The 19466-nt window shown below is 43.8% G+C and overlaps 4 non-coding genes across 4 annotated transcripts; 1 reads left to right on the forward strand and 3 right to left on the reverse strand.

Annotated features, from left to right (window-relative positions):
• Nucleotides 1-232: 232 nt before the first annotated feature.
• On the reverse strand, nucleotides 233-314 carry TRNAS-GCU (transfer RNA serine (anticodon GCU)). Its single transcript has one exon. It is a non-coding gene; the product is annotated as a tRNA-Ser (tRNA).
• Nucleotides 315-2655: 2341 nt separating this feature from the next.
• Nucleotides 2656-2727, reverse strand: TRNAQ-CUG (transfer RNA glutamine (anticodon CUG)). The gene has a single exon. It is a non-coding gene; the product is annotated as a tRNA-Gln (tRNA).
• Nucleotides 2728-9853: 7126 nt separating this feature from the next.
• Nucleotides 9854-9926, reverse strand: TRNAV-CAC (transfer RNA valine (anticodon CAC)). Its single transcript has one exon. It is a non-coding gene; the product is annotated as a tRNA-Val (tRNA).
• A 7993-nt stretch (nucleotides 9927-17919) lies between these two features.
• On the forward strand, nucleotides 17920-17992 carry TRNAV-AAC (transfer RNA valine (anticodon AAC)). The gene has a single exon. It is a non-coding gene; the product is annotated as a tRNA-Val (tRNA).
• The last annotated feature ends 1474 nt before the right edge of the window (nucleotides 17993-19466 follow it).

Below are 19466 nucleotides of genomic sequence, written 5' to 3' on the forward strand. Positions count from 1 at the left end.
GGTAAGACAGGAATAAGCAGTAAATCCTATTCTAAGGGCAGAGAATAATTACACTCAGCCAGACATGCAAGCCGACTAGAGCATCTGAGAAGGAAATGAAACTACCCGATTGGGGGGAGAGGAAGGTGGGAGGAGGGGAAGCAGGAAAGTTTGTACTTTTCTTTGGGCAATCAACTCAGACATAAGGAACAGAAAATATGTGCCTCAACTCGTGTAAGCTGAGAGGAGGGGTCGACGAGGATGGGATTCGAACCCACGCGTGCAGAGCACAATGGATTAGCAGTCCATCGCCTTAACCACTCGGCCACCTCGTCCCACGGGAGCCCACATCTTTTGAATACTCATTTAAGTCTTACTTTGGCAAAGCCTAGCACTATGATCCTCATGTGTAGTACTGTTCTTCAAACAGCAGCCATCTTAGAGAATTTGCATACAAAACCAGTTCTTCCCACTTTTCTCACGGGAGCGTTTCACTCATTGACAATCTTACCCTATCCTGCTAGTGTCTCCAGCCTCTATCGTCATCCTTCCTCAGTACTCACACTTGCCTTTCAGTCACGGTGAATTTCTTTCTATTCTCCCCAGGCTCCATAATCTCATTTTCTACCCGCGACGTTCTTTAGTCCTCTGCCCTGCCCTCACTTCACCTGCCTTGCTTTCCTACTCATTCCTCAGATCTCTATTTAGGCCACACAGCCCTTTCTCCCCCGTTTTTTCTTGCAGTCGTTTTTACTAAGCCATTACAGTTGACAATTTTTTGAGAATATGTTTTCTCTTGCAAACATATTTTCATTTCATATCTGCCACAGAATTTTATCCTAATAGTTTGTATTTTTGTGCTCAAAGACCCTATGATGCCGCTCTGAAACAGAAAATATTTATATAAATTGAAATTTAGTTTTTAGTTATTTTCACTGACTATAAATCTCTAGGCGCTTTTCTTCTGACTTGAATTACCTTCACATTTAAAAGTAGCATACAACAAAAGATATAGGTAGATAATTTTGATAACTAATTTATTATATGTGTAAAGTAGAACTGCCTTGGAAACGCATCTTTTAGTGAAAGGGCTGGAAATGTTTGTTTCCATCAATTCATGGGTCCGGGGATGAAAACTTCTTACCACTGGGATAAGACGAATTTGGTAGAAATTAACAGCAAAAAGACCATTAATTTGTGGTTTTGAATAAGCGTGAGACTTACAAAAAGTGCTTTTATATTTATTTAATTTGCATTTTTTACAGTAGAATCTTCAATACATTTCCACTAAATCTAATAAATAAACGGTAGCAACAAGTAATAGTGATAGTGACCAGCGGACTTCCTACCACGTAAAAATATAGTTTTACAAAATATGGTTATCTATTTTCCTTGACAAAAGTTAATGAGAATAATTTTCTTTAGAGTCTGAATAAGTGTAAAAACATTAAAGCACTAATTTTCCATGACGTGTGTGTGTTCTCTTTCGTTAAAAGTGTAACGTTGTTAGTCGAGAGTAGATGAGAAATTTGTCAACTTCTCCAGGAAATCATGTAAAATACGCAACCGAGACGCAGCTCTATGTCTTGCTTACGGGTGAGACTTCAGAGACACAATGATTCCAATTTTTCTTGCTTGTACACACGAAATATGTTTACCCCTGAGGTAACGTAGCCACAGTTAAGATGTTGTATAAAAAGTAACAGAACAGCATCATTTGCAAGGGAGTGTAAAGGTAGAGATCGTTCACATCCATGAGGAACGGGGGCGTGGTCAAGAACTTACATTTCGGGAAAGTTTCGCTCTTTGCTGATGGGTCTCGCCATCTCCGGCCTCGCAGCGCTGCTGCCAAGTTGCTCGCTCCGCTGCCCGGCGCCCTCGCTCATCTCATCTTCCTGAACGCTAGAGTTGCTTTTTCCTGTCCGCATTTCCTTTCTTCTCGCCTTGCCCGCCGCCTCCCTCTTCCATTCGGGCCTCTCTCCAGCAATTCCCGGGGCGACTGCGCTTCCGCAATCTGCAGAAGAGGGTCCCAGCTCTGGGGGAGCCGAGCAACTGCAGAGAGAGCCGAGGAGCCGCGCGCCCAGCAAAGTCCCCCGGATCCCTCGTTGGGAGAGGTCGCGGCGGCGTGAAGTCAACACCTCTGTCCTCCGAAAGGAAGTCTGTTAATCGGCTCATTTCCCCGCTTCTCCGAACAAGAAAAGCTTCCTCGTGCAAACTCGAAGCAGCGTATCTACTGACTATCGGCATTTGTATCTTCCTGCCCTCTGATCTATCGACCCAGACCTCTGAATTTGGGCTGCGATCCCTTTGTGTCTTGTCTGCGGACAGTTTTCTTTCGGCCTCGGTCGACTCTCTCAGACCCATTGCCTAGGAGTAAATCTTTTGCTAAATTTCCATCCTAACTTTTCTCGGTCCACGACCATGGCCACATTTCCTCTCTCTCTTCTCCAGAGACTTCCAGTGGCAGCAAGGCTCAGGAGACCTCGCGCATTTCCGTTTGAGATTTCTCCTAAGAAATAAGTGGTGCACAGCAAGCATTCAGTTGTCCTTTGGGTGGTGAGCGCAGATGCTGGGCTCAGCAGATGTGAGTGGGAATATCAGGAATAAAATTGGGCTCAGCGATTTGTACGAACGAGAGGAAGTTGCAGAGAAGAAATAGAAACAAGAAAGAGACCAAGGTCCCACCGAGATTTGAACTCGGATCGCTGGATTCAGAGTCCAGAGTGCTAACCATTACACCATGGGGCCCAGCTGTTTTCAGGGTTTTCTGAAGACTAGGATGACCTAATTCTTCATCCTTAAATGTGGTTATTTGAAAAGTCAGTACATTCGGGTTTTCCTCCTCTGGATTTAAATCATGGATGGTTACCTGTTACACGCCAGCACACACCTTTTACACCAGAGTTTTAATGGAAAACGCCGACTTCCAAATGTCAGGAATCCTCCCCCGCATTTCCTCCCAAGTGGTTCTGGAACCTTGTGACCCGGGGCCTCTATATCTACACTGGAAAACAGCGGAGTCCTTGAACAAGACTGCGCCCTTACGGTGTTTATGGTTTTGTGACAGGTGTTTTGTTAGCTCACCTAAGGCTCACAACTATCCTGTGAGACGGGGACCGTTATCGCTGTTTTACGGGTGAGGAACCCTAGGCAGAGACCTGAGATCCTTCACTCTGCTTCGTTCTCAGGTCTTATCTTTCTCGAAAATCATCTTTAACTAGTGTGATATCTGGCACTTTTGCGGACGCGTTGAGGAAAGATTTCACCGGCCACAGGAGAGACGTTGGCGTTTAGGGAAAAATCGAAATCAATGTGCTTGAATGACGGGGCTGGAGGAGGATCCCAGAAGCCCTGAGAGCGCAACTCCGGGGGCGAAAAGGAGGGAGAAGGACAGAGCGCAGCCCGCCGTCCTCCTACTCTGCCCTCACCAACCGGAAATACGAGCAGGGGAGACCCCCAAACGGACTCAGAGAAGATTCCCCGCCCCTGCCTCGCATAGCCCTTTCTGGCACACACAGGACCATACTGTGAAAATCCACAAAACGAATTTCTGTTTCTGCGATGAGTTTCGTTGAGAGTCCTTGTTTCAGCATCTTCGTAAACTTCTGCTGGCCGTTAACTGGCTCAGAGCGCGAAGGTTCTCCGCACAAATTTAATTAGGAATTTTGAGAAATTTCTTTGGTTGTATAGCTTGTATTGAGGTCTGTAGCCTGGACCTTCCATGCAGGTTGACCCAGTTGGATCCCGGAGACCCAGTCCAGTATCTGTGCAGACTGCTTGCCACAAGCAATCTGAGGCCCCAAGATTCATAGAAAGGTAGTGCAAACTGCCCCTTGACAGGCCACTGCCCTTACCAACAGGCGCCTCTTTGCTACCAAATGCCTGTGACCTGCAGCAGAAACAGCAGAGGCCTTAGCTTCCTCCTTTTATCCTCCAAATAGCGGGGAGACTTGTTTCCAGCCAAGAAGGAATAACAGGGATCAGATTCACCTTCCTCCCTGAAAGAACCAAAAGCTGACAAGACATATGAAACAACAGTTTTTAAGACACCAAACATCAGGCAAAAGAAGGATGGTAATCCCTGAAAGATGGAAAAAAATGAAGTCATCTTGGGGGAAAATAAGGTGAGAAGTAAGATTGCCCCTAACTTACTGCTTTAAGAGAGTTTCTAAGCTGCAATGCAGGGAAGGGAAACCCAGGCAGAAGCTGGTTGACGAGAAGGAGCTGATAGTTCAGAAGACCAAGACAGCTGAAGTTGGCAGGACAAAGTAACAGAAAGAAGAGAGCTGTGATAAGAGAAAACTCCAGAAAGAGCTCCCATTGAGCAGAATACTGATCATCACATGCAGGCAGGGAAACTATACCAGGCTGCAGAAAGACTACTCAGAGATCAGAGGTAACTGTGACATTTCACCCTCCTTTCAAGTCAAGAAGCAATGATGCAAGATGCATGTCTATCTATTGATCACAAGAATCCAGATTTGACTTCTATCCTAAAAAAAAAAAGTCTGTGTTCTGTGTTTCCTGTTCAAAGTGATACAGACACGTAGGGAGAGGAGGTCTCCTGAGCCAGTCCTTCACCTTCCGTGGTGCTTCCTCACGGGGTCATCTCAGCTGTCAGTGAAACCTTAAAGAATCTTCAGAGACAGGGAAAGAACAACCTTTTAAAAAACTTCTCTTTACTTGTAGATGATTTGAGAAAGGAGGTTGATTGCAAAAGTGCTTTGGAAAGACAATTTAAAATCAAATAAGCTTTTTTTAAAAAGTTGCCAGAAATTTTTTCCAGCTTTTTCCCCCCCCCCATTAGGCAGAGCTTCCACTCTTGGGCTCTCTGCCCTTGCCGGGCTCCCTGCATTGCTCCTGGAGGATCACTGCCCTGGGTAAACGCTCAACTTGTGGAAACCCAGGGACTGAGTTGGGTTACGAGTGGGTTACTGGAAAATGAGGGCAATGGATCTGGAACTTCTTAGAGCGTTGAAGCGGGATTCTCTGAAAATAACTCATAGCCTCCTTTTGGAGGTTAAGGTCAGTGGCCCGCCTGGGGATCAAACCCACAGCGTTGGCTTTATGAGCACCACACTCTAACCAACTGAACTAACTGGCCTTAGACTGCTTTCCACTTGTTTTTTGTTTCTTTTTGTTTTGTTTTAAAGTAAGTTCAAAATGATTGTTACAGTTGTTTGTTTTAGGAAAATTTCTTCTGCTTGTCACCCTTAATAAAAAGAATGAGACACTTTCTCTTACAACAAAAACAAAAGAAATAAAGAACATTGGTTTCAAGTCGTATTCATACACTTGAAAGAGGAAACAAACTTTTCAAACTGTGGCTACGGGCCCAGGAATTCCTGGAAGTATTTGCTGCTCTCTACATGGCTGGTGATCAGCACGTGCAGATAATGAACCTGACCCCCTGAACCATGAGCCAGTCCAGGCTTCAGAAAAGCTGCTTACTAATAGGTAAAGCTTTGTGCCTAAAGAATATTCCCAGGGGTCTGATTCTCGATTGTCCCAGAGTCTCCCAGGTCACACTTGCCCAATGCATCTGGGGTCAGACTTGGTCCACATTCGGGAGCCTCCATTTACCTGCTGCCTCAGATTTCCGGAGTGACCTCAAATCGAAAGTCACTTCAGGAGTCTCGGTACTGCCCAGTTCTAGAAACGTGGTTCTGTCACCATTCCAGAAGCCATTAAACCCGATTTGTCTCCATGCCTAACGTTTCTGCTCATTGTCCTCCCAACTAACATTGTTTTTAGTATTTTGTTTATCCTTCCTAAGATTTTACATGCATGAAGTTATGCAAATTATGTATTTTTTTCTCTTTATAGAGAGTGGCATTTTATCCACATTTTTTCTGTCTTGCTTTTTTCTTTTTTACTTAGAATGTATTTTTTGTGATCTTTCCATATCAGAACAGAGAAATGTTTTTCATCCTCATTTATTTCTGCATGGTATTCAATTATATGGAATGTATCACAGTTTAATAGACAGTTAGCTTAATCTTCCCCATCCTGCTGTTGCAAACACTGTTCATCTCTATGAACACACACTGTATCTCATGTGTGTCATGACACTTGCACACATGTGGGAAAACGGCATCAAAGAATAAGTGCGTTGGCAACTCTGATAAACATTGTCTGATTGTGCTTCAGGGGCTGACCCCAATATTCTTTTTGTTTGCTTATTTGTTTTAATTATATTGAGCACAAATAAATAGGGTCCTGGCCACATGTCCTACTCCTTCTTTCTGAATTCCCTGCTACATGCTACAGGTCTGCAGCAAAACTAGGTGATCAGTGAAGATGTGGAGGAATTCACAGTGGAGGCATGTTTGATTCGGAAATATCATCTTCTCTCAGGTAGGTAAGACTTTGAGGATGCATTTAATGGTGATTGACAAAGGAAAAGTGATAGAATCAGACAGGAAAGGGAGGGGGCTAATCCGAGAGCCAGGAGAAGGGCCAGCAGTGGCTTCCTTTTTCACACCTCAGAATGAAGAGCATGGGCAAAAACACCTGAGGAGAGAGGCGCTAAGACGTGCCAGTGTGCCTGGAGAGTAAGACTGAACTGCAGAGTGATGGGGGAGAGTAGTAGGAGATGAGGCCAGAAGACGAGAGAATGTGTGGGTGATGCTGGAGCCTCCAGTAGAATACAATATCTAAACCAGGGTACTTCTGTGTGTAAAGGAGGTGCTGAAAAATAGTTAATAGGCATTAATTGATCTGCATCAGGTGTAAACTAAGAAGTAACAGGTGTTAAATGATCTACATCAGGTGTAAATTAAGAAGTATTATTTATAGGCAAAATTAAGGATTTTTTGAATTGATTCTAACAAGAATGAGAATCTTTGGAAAGATTTTAGGCAGAGCAGTCACATAAAGAGAGTTTCAGATGATCTTCCAGTTTCAGGCACTTGGGAAGCATTAGGCAATTACAGCAACAACACGTTACTACTACGAACAACAAAAAAATTCTGCCTTCATAGAGGGTGGAAGCAGATATAACTAATAAACATGAGAAAAATGGGAATTACATAATGTATATGGGGCTGTTAAATGTGATTGAAAAAATAGAGCTGGGTAGGGGGAACTGTAGTGTTGGGTGAAGGCTGGAATTCTAAACAGTTGTTAGTGTAGGCTTATTAAGATTTTGGTAACACGTTTGACTGGAAGAAGATGGCAGAGAGCACAGCCAGTGCAAAAGTCCAAAGCTGGGTGCTTGTATGGAATGTTTGAGGAATAGCAGGAGGGCCCATGTGGCCAGAGCACAAGTGAGGGAGAGAATAACGGAGATGAGACAGAGAGAAATGGAGGGTTAGAATGTGTAGAACCTTGTAGGAGATCTTGGGAATTTGGCTTCACTTCAAGCACAATGGGGAGCTATTGGATAATTCTGATTTTAGGAGAGACAAATCTGACATGCTTTAAAGTGACGTCTTTGGTATCTCTTCTGCAAATACACTTTAAGGGAATGTATTAGATTGAGTTCCCTGAAAACAGTCCCTGGGGTGTAGTTTTTAGGAAGGAAGAATATCGGGAAGTGCTTTCAGGAACAATATACAGGAGGAATTCAGAGGATAAAGAGCAAGTGTGAATTGTGACGTCCTTGTAACAGAAGCCTCATCCAATCCCAGATGGAGCTCTGGAGCTACAATGACTCTTCAGAGTTGTCCTGAATTGAGACACAGGAACTGACTTGTATCCACTCAGAGACCTGTCTTTAGATGTAGGCTGCTCCCAGAGAGAGGGTGTAACCTTAGACAAAGTAGCTTCCTTTAGTTGAAAGCAATTCCTGGGAGGAGGTCAGCTTTGAGCTATCAGCAAACCGCACTCCAGGCTGCTGGGAGAAATGGGTGCCTTGCACAAGAAAATGGTGGTTCTGGGTGGTTCCACTCCAGTTCACGACTTGTGCTACTCAGAGCCACTTCCTTTACATAATGACTTCATCCCGTCTGGGAATAACTTCTCTTGGACTCTGGTTGGCCAGGTTGCTCACTCTTCCTGAGTAAACTAATAAGAAGCAGGTGGCTACTTGGTCTCCTCCAGAGGTGTTGCATTAAGGACTCAGCCTTGGTCTGTACAGTTGGCATGTTCAATGTTTGGTGATGGCAATAACTTGATCAGCCTTGATGAATAAGACCCCTGGTTATTGGACCCATCCCTGCCACCAGGCTACTCCATTCATGTGACCAATTTGCCAGCCCTGGAGTTGCGAATTATTAAGGCTGGCTGACAATAACTGGCAGAAGCATTCTGGTTACTTAGTTGTTTAGTACTTCTTCTGTGGTGGATGCACTCTGGTGGAAGTTAACGTGATAGAAAGATCTTCTCACTTTGTGCCCTTTCTGACCAACCAGCCCAACTATAGTCTCTGTGCATGAGTTCATGTCTATTCTGACATCCGAAAGCAGTAGATGACTAGGTTCACTGCCCAAAGCTCTACCTACTAGGAGTATTCCCCCCTCACTACTATCTTGCAGAGATATTACAGGATGGGGAGTAATGCATCAGCACTTCTCCAATGCTAGTAGCCTGATAGCACTGTGTTAGAGAGATTCATTCAAGGACATACTCAACACTCCCAACCCAGGCACTTTAGTGTAAGGCTTGAAGATAAAAGACAGGGCTGTTTTTCTGCCTAAGAGGCAAAACAACAAATATATAGCCTGAATATGTTTCCTAATGTTTTAAACCGATTCACATTCTTACTAAGTCCAGGCTCATGCCCCAGCAAAAGAGACCTTCTTGTTGAGTTGAACCCAAGCCAAAGAGGAGCTACTTATGCGGACTTTGAACTCAAATGAGGACACACATGAAGGACTCAGCCACTTGCAAAGAAAGACTGTCCTTTATGGTCCGTGTTCTTGAGTAAAATATGAGACTAACACACACAACTAAGTCACTATTAATCCTTTCCCTGTCTTCTTCATCGCCTCCAAAAAACCCAGCGAATGACCCCACTTATCTAGATGATGCGGACTCCTTTCTCCTACCGGGAATGGTCTTGGTCAGAGCTGGATGATCTCCACCAGCTGGATGCTGAGTCCTGGGAAACGTCCAGCAAGAACACCTGCAGGTCCAGGTTCCTTGCGAGGACCCCAGCGCACAGACGTGCAAGGAAACACACCCTAACCCCATCCTAAATCCACCTGGAGCATCCTGGACTAAGTGGAGCCTCGCGTTGATCCCACTGAAGCTAAACCAGTGAGTCCTGGCGCTGCGGGCGAAGCATGAGCACCCTGAGCCAAGCCTTGGCCTGGAGGGGCGGGTTCAACCCAGGACTCCGCTCCACCCCAGCTTTCCGCAAAAGCGCCCCCCAGGAGAAAGGCGTTGATCAAGCTGGCTGCGAACGGAGTTCCTGAGGTCTTCCTGGGGACCAGGCAGTGGGAGCATCCAGGCAAGGAGTCATCAAGAGAGGCAGGGTCAGCAGTGGGCTCTGCTACATTGAGATGTCCCTGCAGAATCTTGTTTTATCCATGTCCCCCCCCACAAACCCCATACTTTTCTTCTCCCTCCGTCCTCAAATGTCAGGAGATGCCTGAAAATATTTGTCCGGCAATAAATAAATTGCTGGAGAGATTGGTAATGTCCACCCAAGTGGCCATCAACACTCGGTTTCAGATCTTTTCCTTTTAGGAATCCCGAGAGCGCTCAGGGATAAGCTTTCCTTTCCTAAGAAGATGGACACAACCCTCCTCCACACATTCTGTTCACATCCCAGTTGACCACTGGCTGCAGGTGGGCGCCTGACGGAACAACCTTCCGTTTTCTAGCAAAGAGCTCAAATGATCCTGGATCCTGCTGTGGTCCAATTTTAAATACGACTTCGAGGAAGTTTAGGAGAAACTTCAAAATGGAAGCTATTTTTGAGCACAGTTGTTTCCGCCCGGTTTCGAACCGGGGACCTTTCGCGTGTGAGGCGAACGTGATAACCACTACACTACGGAAACCTGCACGTTGCTTCTCTTTTCTTCTCTATAGGGAATAGATATTTTTCTGGCTAGCCCAAGTTTGGTAACGTTGAATTAACCTTCTCTTTCAAGAAATTCTCAAGGTTACTGAGTTTATCTATTTATTCAAATTAATAATATTGTAGCAATGAGTCCCTTCAAGGAAATACTGCACTTATCAGAAGAATCGTTTTCCAAACGCAGTACAGAAATTTTAGGCAGCCTCGGCACATGATAGCTTTCAGAAAAATTCCTCGATTTTGTCCTATTTGGGTTTATCTGACCCGGGAAGCATCTGTGAGCTCCGTCTCTTGGGTGCCAGAAGATGATTCCAGGAAAATAACCGAGGCCGGGTAGACTTCAACTCTGGAAACTGCCCGTTCTGTAGCCAAGCACCGTTTGGCCGATAGAAACTGAGGGGCGGAGAGGGGGATGTGCCCACTTGTCTGCCAGGCAGAGTGAGGACTGGGAACGGGGAGGGGGTCGTACTTCCTATGACTGGACTCAGAGCGTCTAAAAGACGTCAAGTGGCCCCCTGACATGGAATGTGCGTGCTCAGTGTCCACGTCTGTCACTGTTTTATAACAGGAGGAGGACCACTGTGATAACTGAAAGGCAGACCACGGCTCACGGGTCTTGCCAGCAGCCTTTGGAATGGTGACTGGAACCATATTTCCAAACCTCGGCAGTGCCCAGAGCTCAGGAGGAGATTTCCTCTGATGCCCGTGAAGGCAGCGATTCCCACAAACGCGGTCTGAGGTCACTCAGGAAATCTGAGGCCAAAAGACAGGGCTATTGAGTCGTATCCAAGCCTGGCCCTGGACGCGGGGCCAAGGGAGATCGGAAGACTCGGGAAACCATCGCAAGGAAAATGAGACCATTCAGAAATCCTTCCTGGACGGCATTAGATTTCCAATTTGCGGGGTGCCTGTGCAAACGAGACTTGAAAGAGAAGCAGAAGGAAACCGGGCCCAGAGGATTGTGTAGATCCCGGAAACCAGCCCAGTGTGACTCGTGATCAATTTGCATAATTCGCGTTCGTTTACAGATTTTTAGTAAAATGACAGGATAGAGCAACTTTTCTCTTTCGAATATTTTATATATTATACAAAGATTGTGCTTCCCTTAGCAGTTTCACATTTGTGTGAGAGTTTTTTTTCACAAGCTAGTGAATTTTTTTAAATGAAAGTTTGTAGTCAGTTCAGCTTCTCATGTTTCCACCTAAATCCTCACATTTCTTTATATACTTATATTAGAGACCAATGATGTGGATGGGTCAGTAATTAACATCTGAATTATTTTTAAGTTTACTTAAGAAAAATAAACTGAGAGCACTGGAACAAACTTTTAAATAAATCATAATATATTTTCACTCTGTCAGAAAAGAATAACTCACTAAGAGGAGAAACCTGTGTTAATATGTAGAATAAAACCGTCCAGCAGAAAGGTGCAAAAGTCAAAAAAGTAAAAATGGAAGCAAGAATTTAACAAATTTATTTATTTTAAAAATTATATTTAAGAGGTGGGCCCCGTGGCCAAGTGGTTAAGTTCACATGCTCCGCTTTGGAGGCCTGGGTTCCCCAGGTTCAGATCCTGGGCACGGACATGGCACTGTTCATCAGGCCACGCTGAGGTGGCATCCCACATAGCACAACCAGAGGGACTTGTAACTAAGAATATACAACTATGTACTGAGGGGCTTTGGGGAAAAGAAGAAGAAAAAAAGAAAGAAGATTGGCAATAGATGTTAGCTCAGGTGTCAATCTTTAAAAAAAAAAATTATATTTGACCAAGAAACTACAGAAAACTACATATTACAACCTATAAAACTAAACCAGATAAGTGAGGCTCACACAAATTGCCTTGAGAACTTATGAAAAATTCAAAGGAGGAGAAAATCCTTGTAAGAGTGTGGTCTTGGGGGATGGGAGGCAGCATGGAATGTCTCCAGCAGCGCTAACTCTGAAGCCAGACTTCACTGATACTTGATATCAATTCTGTGATTTATTTGCTTTGTAATTTTGAGCAAATTGTTTAGCCTCTTTCTGCCTTGGATCCTCCAACATAAGAAGCCCTGTGAAAAATGCTTGCCCCATGGTATGGATTATTATCTCACATAGGACTGGTTACATAATTTGCCAGGCCTAGTCCAGAATAAAAAATGAGGGTTCTCTCTGAGACTAGGAAAGTCTGCACACAGGCTGCAGACCCAGTTCATGCCAACGACTGCAACCTCAGTGCAGAGACTCACTCACTACTCAGATAGAGGTGGGCAGGGGTGGGCCTCCCCTAGCTGCCCACCTAAGGAGTGGTGGTGTTGCCTTCTCCACTCTGGGTGGGAGTGTTGCACCCAGAGCCTAGGCCCCACCTGAGGTGGAAGGTGGAAGCAGTTATGGGGCTAAGCAGGTCAGGCAAAGCCAGGTGTGTCCCAGGGCCAGGTAACAGGAGCAGGTGGCCCAGAACACATCCCAGGGAGGTAGGGAGACAGCAGAAGGCAGACCACATGCAAAAGTCCAAGCCCCCAGTGCATGCTCCACTGTCTCATAGACATCACTTACAAAACACAAATTGAAAGGTAAAATTATTAAGGATTTCAAGACAGTGACCTCAGAGCATTAATCCCCAAGCACAGGGTCCTTCTGAAAGTGAAGATCTGTGCAACTGCACTGGTCTCATCCATGAAGCTGATCTTGGGATCAGCATCTTGGATCCTAAATCTGAATGGGTTCCTCCACCAAGAGAAACAGTACAGCTTCTATTGCTACCACTTATTGCTTTATAAAGCTTCCTGCATCTCTTTTGATGGAGAGACAAACTTTATTTCCAGGCATTTCAATACTTGAGTTTCTAGAGCATGCATCTGAAAAAGGTTCATGTTATTCCTCCATGTCTAACTTGCAACGTTTGAAAACACTGGATAAAACTTGAAGCCCTATGAGCCATTCATCAGACCATAAAACTGGTAGGAGTCACATTCTACTAGCATCCTTGTGTCTGGAGAAAGAAATGAACAGGTTACAGATTCATTCCCACAACGTATTGAGCACACCTGTATTCCAAGTGTGTGAAGGTTCTGATTGTGGAAAGAATGAAGAGAATTTGGAGACTGCTGCAGCCCCTAACACTTGCTTGTCCTTTCCTCTCAAGCAGTAAAAGGATAGGGAGAAGGACAAAGACTTTGATGCCTGCATTGCAACTTGCTTAAAGGTCCTGGTTCCTGAGGTCACTGAGAAAAGCAGACATAAGAAAGTAGGTCTGCCTGGAATTCTCTCTAGTGGAAATTAATCTGTACACTAGAGGGAAACTAAGTCTTCCAAGCCCTGTTGATGGATCCTTGGCCCCGTTTCACTCTGATTTCATGGTTTTTAATATCTTCTTCTTTGCTCTGAGACTTTCTAGGAATGGAGGAAGAACGCCCCCTTTGAAATATTTATTTTGTTCTTGGGTCGTGACCAGAGAATTTGAGAGAATTGCCCCTTAGAAGTGAGGTTCATTACTGTGGAAGTTGAGATTTTTTTCTTTATCCTCTTACCAGGGGAAGGCAGGGATTAAGAAGAGTGTGATTTTGTTGAAAAATGACCTAAAGAGACAATATCATGGACACAATTCTATAGATTGTGAAAAGGAAGAGTTGTATTGAGAGCACTGCAGGTAAACTGGGTTGTTAAGATTAGAGAGTGGCTTGATAACTTAAAGTCAAGGGTCAAAGTGAGTGCATTTTCTTTACTTCTGCAACAGAATATGTAGTTCAGGCTGGAAACAGCAGGGAAAGCCCATCTGAGAATTTACCCTTTGTCCTAACTCTAGTCTTCATTAAAACTAGACACCTATCGTGTATGCCTTATGCCAAATGATTTCCCATCATCTCTAGCTTTTTAAAAGAAGTATCATAAAATTAGTGTACGTATTTTATTGCGAAAAAACAACAAAAAACAGAAACAGCAAACAGTTTTGGGGTGGGAGTAGAATTGGGAAAAGGATTGCCCCGTATTGGTGTGTGTGTGTGGTGGTCACTCTCCATTAAGCACCTGGATCCTCTCTCTTTCTCAGAGTGTGAGCACTGACACTGAGCGTCCGTGTGCCAGTCCAGCACTTCCCCTTTGCCTGGTGAATTAGTATGCTAGGGTTGCCATAATAAAGTACCACAGACTGGGTTAAACAACAGAAATTTATTTTTTTCACAGTTCTAGGGGCTAGAAGTTCAAGATCAAGGTCTCAGCAGATTTGGTTTCTTCTGGGCCTCTCTCCTTAGCTTGCAGATGGCCACATTCTCAACGTGTCTTCACATGGCTGCCTCCTCTGTCTATGTGTTATCTGTGTCCTAATCTCCTCTTCTTAGAAGGATACTAGTCCTATTGGATCAGGGCCCACCCCTATGACCTCATTTTATGTTAATTACCTTTTAAAGGCCCTATGTCCAAATATAGTCCACATTCTGCGGTCCAGGGGGTTAAGACTTCAACATATGAATTTTGAGGAGACACTGTTCAGCCCATAACACCTGGTCTTTCCTTGTTTACCTCCAATGCCTCAAATTCACCTCAAATTAATGGACAGCAGTTCAAACTGATATTCCTTACATGTTTGTTTTAATCATTGTAGAACAAACTATGTATTTTATTCACTTATTTTTTTGTTAGTCTGCCTCCACCAGGATACGGGCTTCATGAGGGCATGAGGTGGCTTTTTTTTTGCTGCTTCTTTTTTTAACCCTGTCCTACCACATGACTTAGAGCAGTGATGACTTCCAAATAAAACATCAGTAAAGGGACTGGCCTGGTGGTGCAGAGGTTAAGTTTGCACATTCTGCTTCGGTGGCCCGGGGTTTGTTGGCCCGGATCCCGGGTACGTACATGGCACCGCTTGGCACGCCATGCTGTGGTAGGTGTCCCACATATAAAGTAGAGGGAGGTGGTCAAGGATGTTAGCTCAGGGCCAGTCTTCCTCAGCAAAAAGAGGAGGATTGGGAGCAGATGTTAGCTCAGGGCTAAACTTCCTCAAAGAAAAAAAAAAGTCAGTAAATATTTTGCAAATCCTCTCCCAAAGTGAATGCTGTTAAACTTTTGTATGTTTGTCAATCCAGACTATGAGAACAAATATGCAACCATAAATATTAGGAATCATATGCAACCAACGTCATCATCTACTCTGAAAAATACATGTCTAGGGACCCCCTTATTTTACATAATATACCTAGAAGTGCAGAGAAGAAAAATAAAGTGACAAATATATGCTAAGAGGAAAGATATTTAAATGTTGCAGATTTGACCAGAAGATATTTTGACTTGTCTTAATAAAGAAACCATCAAATTTTCAAGATTTTTATTTGTTTTGTTTTGTTTCCAAGAATATATGAAATATACATCTCTCTTCTTTCTCTGAACCTCTCCACATTTTGGATGTTGGCTTTCTGACCTTCTAAATCAAAGATGAGATAAAAACCAGAGATGGAATGAATATTATGCAACTATGAGATGTGATAGAGTAGACGTACGTGGAACAACACATGTGAACCTTAAAAATAAAATTTTTAAAAAGATTTTTAACACAATAAACGTTTTTCTTTTATTATACTAATCATCCTGTTCTCTGGTCTTCAAAATCTTGCTGCTGCTCTCCACTTTCTCATGTTTGTCTTTGTGCATTTATGCCTTCAACAAACCTAATATTTCCTACGGTGTAGTTTGAGATAGAGAGAAAGCAAATGCTGTGCTTAATTTGCCATAATTATAATTAGGCCCATCTCTAACTTACTGTGAGACCCCAAGGATTAGTAAAATAGTAGGTGGTGATGGTGCACCACCATTTATTTGGGATCAAAATAATAAAGAGACAAGAAAATAATTTTTATGTCAAATTTTCCTGTCTCTCATTTCACCACTGACCACTTCAATCTAACGAGGTTAAGCTGAAGAAACAAATGTCACTCCAGGACATGATCAGTACTTCATTGACAAGCTGTTGCTATTTCTGATCACTCTTCCTAATTTCCGACAAATGCTGGCTCGGTGACCACCATCCTCCCTCCCTCCCCTGCTGCTCCAGCTTCTCAGAATATAGAGCTAAGGGACAGGATCCACATGAGCTCCACTTTTAGGAGTCACAAATGAGACTATCCTCTATTCCCTGAGCATTAATTTCTCTCCCTGGTGCTGGACTCAAGGCCTGCTCAGGCCATCTGAATCCCTGGCCTCCTCTTTGTTGGCCAAGCAATAGATTCATGCCAGGGGCAAGGGAGATTGCCAGGGAAATATTGCCCTTTAAGTAGAAATGCTCAGCAAAGAAAGCTGAAGACCAATCTCCAATAAGTAAATATGCGTGTGGTGTTCACCGCACAGTTCTTTCAAATGTTGGGAATGCTTGAAACATTTTTCATAAAATATTGGCCCTCTTCACTCATTGTCTACACAAAAGCCAAGAGGTCTTTGGATCAGGATGGAAAATGTCATATTCCTCTTTAAATGTTCAATTCTTTCCCACCCATCAGATTCAGATTAAATTTAAAGTCCATCCTGTGAAGGGCTTCCTTTATCTCCCTGATCCAGCACATGTTATTTTACTTACACTCAGTGAATAAATTTCCATGAGGAAAAGGAATAAATAAAGTTTCACTCTGATTCAAACCTACAATTGGAGCTCCTCACACCACATTCACCCTCAGTCCCATGTTCACCCAATGCAAGAACCCCTCTCCATTCGAAGCTCTTCAACTACTTCATACTTTTTATTTCCGTCAACTAAGTCATCTCATTTCCCCCAGCAAGTGTTTTCTGACCATTAAGCCTGGAGGGGATGTTTCTTTTCTGTGCTCATGTGAGAAAGTCCTGTGAATTTTACAGTTGTTGTTCCATGCAGTATTCTCAAAGTAACTAAATTACTATGCGCAAACTTATCATTATGACCAGCTTAGGTCCCCTTTCCCTCCTTCTAGTTTGTCAGTTCCTTTAGGGCATCAGGTGCCTCCAGTGAGCAGAATAGGAGTGGGCTATTCAATAGTTTCTTTAAAATACACATCAAACCAAATTGCTGAGAAAGGTTAACAAACACACACATTCTCCTTATCTTAATAGCTCTTTATCTTGCTGATCTGATCTCAAAGCAAAAAAAGGTGGGGCTAGGATCGTGTCAATGAGAAACATGTCTCTCTCCTCCACTATTCACAATATTTCCATTAGGTCACGTTTTAGCTGCCACAGGAGGGAGCCAGTCGGGGATCTATCTCAAAGGCCCAGACGCCTCTGTCCTGTCACCAGTTTCTCACGACTACTTTGGGGACACTTTTTGCTTCTGCAGCCTGAGAACCTAGTAGAAGGCAGATGGCTTGCAGTGTCCGGGGTAAAGAGGGTGACTTAGGAGAGTTGAAATGTGGTGAAAAACAAAGGAGAGTCAGGTAAAATCACAAAGGTCATCTTCCTGCTATGAGACCCTCACGGACATCACACACCGAGCTGACACGTTCCAGAGCAGTGAACGTGAGTGATGCAGAACAGAAGAGGGAAGCTCGTTTGATGTCTACTGGACTTGATTCCACTTCCACAAACTTCCCAGCCACCCCCACCACCCTCGCGTGACCGACAACGGGGCACAGTCCTCACCTGGCCCTCTGCCCCTCAGTCTCTCCCTTCATTGCCCGAGGAAGTCCCCTGAGTTCAGCCAGTCGGTTCTGGTTTCTAAAGGATAATTTTCAGTCATCGAGAGATGAAGATCAGAGAGTCTCACAAGCACAGAAACGTACTAAAGCTTATCGAGAAATTTCTTGAAATAAAATTTCCCAGAAGCCAGCCTAAGATTTCCCTGCCCGGTGCTTGTAAAGTAACTGGAGCTCCGGGAGTAGCATTTGCCTGACTATGAGTTATGGCGTTTAGAGGTTGTTGATTCAAAGAATCGGAAAGTGTACAGGGAAAAATAGTACCTCAACCAAGAAAATATTCCGAAGGATAGATTTACGATTCATTTTAACTAATTCAGGAATTTAAAAAGTGCGAACAGGGCAGTTTCCGTAGTGTAGTGGTTATCACGTTCGCCTAACACGCGAAAGGTCCCCGGTTCGAAACCGGGCGGAAACAGCTGGGATCGCTGCCAGGAATTTTTCTGCTTGAATCTGTTCATATTTCCACCAAGTAGCAATCATCCCCCACTCCTTTTGCAGCCCAGCAATCTCAGCTACAAGAATGATAAAACAAAACCAGAGCTGAAGCTTGCTTCTTCGCCCGTTCAGCAAGCAACCGTGTCTTATCTATTCCGTTGGGTTAGAGAAGATACTGCGCTTGGCTGCTGTTACTGTCCATCAAAGGAGGCGCGGTCCCCAGCCATTATGGGCAGGAACAGAGTGAATACCACCGAGACGGGGTGTGGTTGATGAATGCAAGGAGGATCAAGAAGCCAGCTGTAACTGGAGGGGCAAGAGTCCAGTGGACATTAGTTCCTGTAGGCAGACAGGTAACATAATGGAGGGCAGAGATCAAGCGGAGCCTTATCATTTCTTGAGGACGTTGGTCTTTACTCTGATAAAATGAGGAGACTTTGGATTTTAAGCAGGGAAGTAACTTTACACGACTTGAGTGTTTTGAGAGAGCCCTCTGCCAGCTCTGTGGAGAATATTTTTTATGGAGAAAAGAATGGAAGCAAGGAGATCTATGAAGTCCCTCTCATCATGCTACATATCAGAGGTAACTGTGGCTTGCACAGGATGGTGGTATCGAGTTGGTGAGGAGGGGTCACAGTCTGGATACATATTAAAGATAGGTTCAAGAGAAATTCCCGAGAAAATGGATGTGAGGAGCGAGAGAAAGTAGAATCAATGATGACTTTGAGGTGTTTTGCTAAAAATTGGAAGGATGGAGCTGCCATTAACTGAAATGGAGAAGATTGGAAGTAACAATTTTATTAGGGAAATAATGTGAGTTCTGTTTCAGACATGCTAATTTTTACATGCCTAGTATAAAACCCTCAAGTCTAATGCTAAGGAAGGAAGTGAATATACAAGCTTGGAGTTTAATGGAGTGGTCTAGACTGCAGATACACATTTGTGAGTTGTAGTCACATAGATGTTATTTAAGTTATGAGAACAGATGAAATAACCAGGTAGTGAGCATATATAAAGGAGGTCCAAGGACAAAGCCCTGAGACATCTCATTATAAAAAAAAGAATGGGTAAGAAGAGAGGAAATAAAAGATGTTGAGAAGGAGAAGCCAGTGAGGTAGAAAGATAATCAGGACAGCGGTATCTTGGAAGACAAAAAAAGAAAATATTTTAAGAAGGATAATTGCCTATGGCCCCTGAGAAATCAAAGACTTGGAAGTGATCACTAATTTTAGATATTTAGAGGTCACCGGTTATCTTGACCAGAAGTTTCCATAAAGTAGTAGTGCCAAAAAACCTGAACGTAGTGAGTTTGAAGAAAAATTATAGGAAAGAAACTACAGATAGTAAATCGTTATAGTTCTCTAGAGATTTTGTATGAGGTTATCTGAGAAATAGGGCAGTCGCTAGAGGAAAATGTTGAGGCAGAGAAGCCCTTTTAAGATAGGAGTCAAAGA

Source organism: Equus przewalskii, chromosome 19 (assembly GCF_037783145.1).
Source record: "Equus przewalskii isolate Varuska chromosome 19, EquPr2, whole genome shotgun sequence".
Lineage (NCBI taxonomy): Eukaryota > Metazoa > Chordata > Mammalia > Perissodactyla > Equidae > Equus > Equus przewalskii.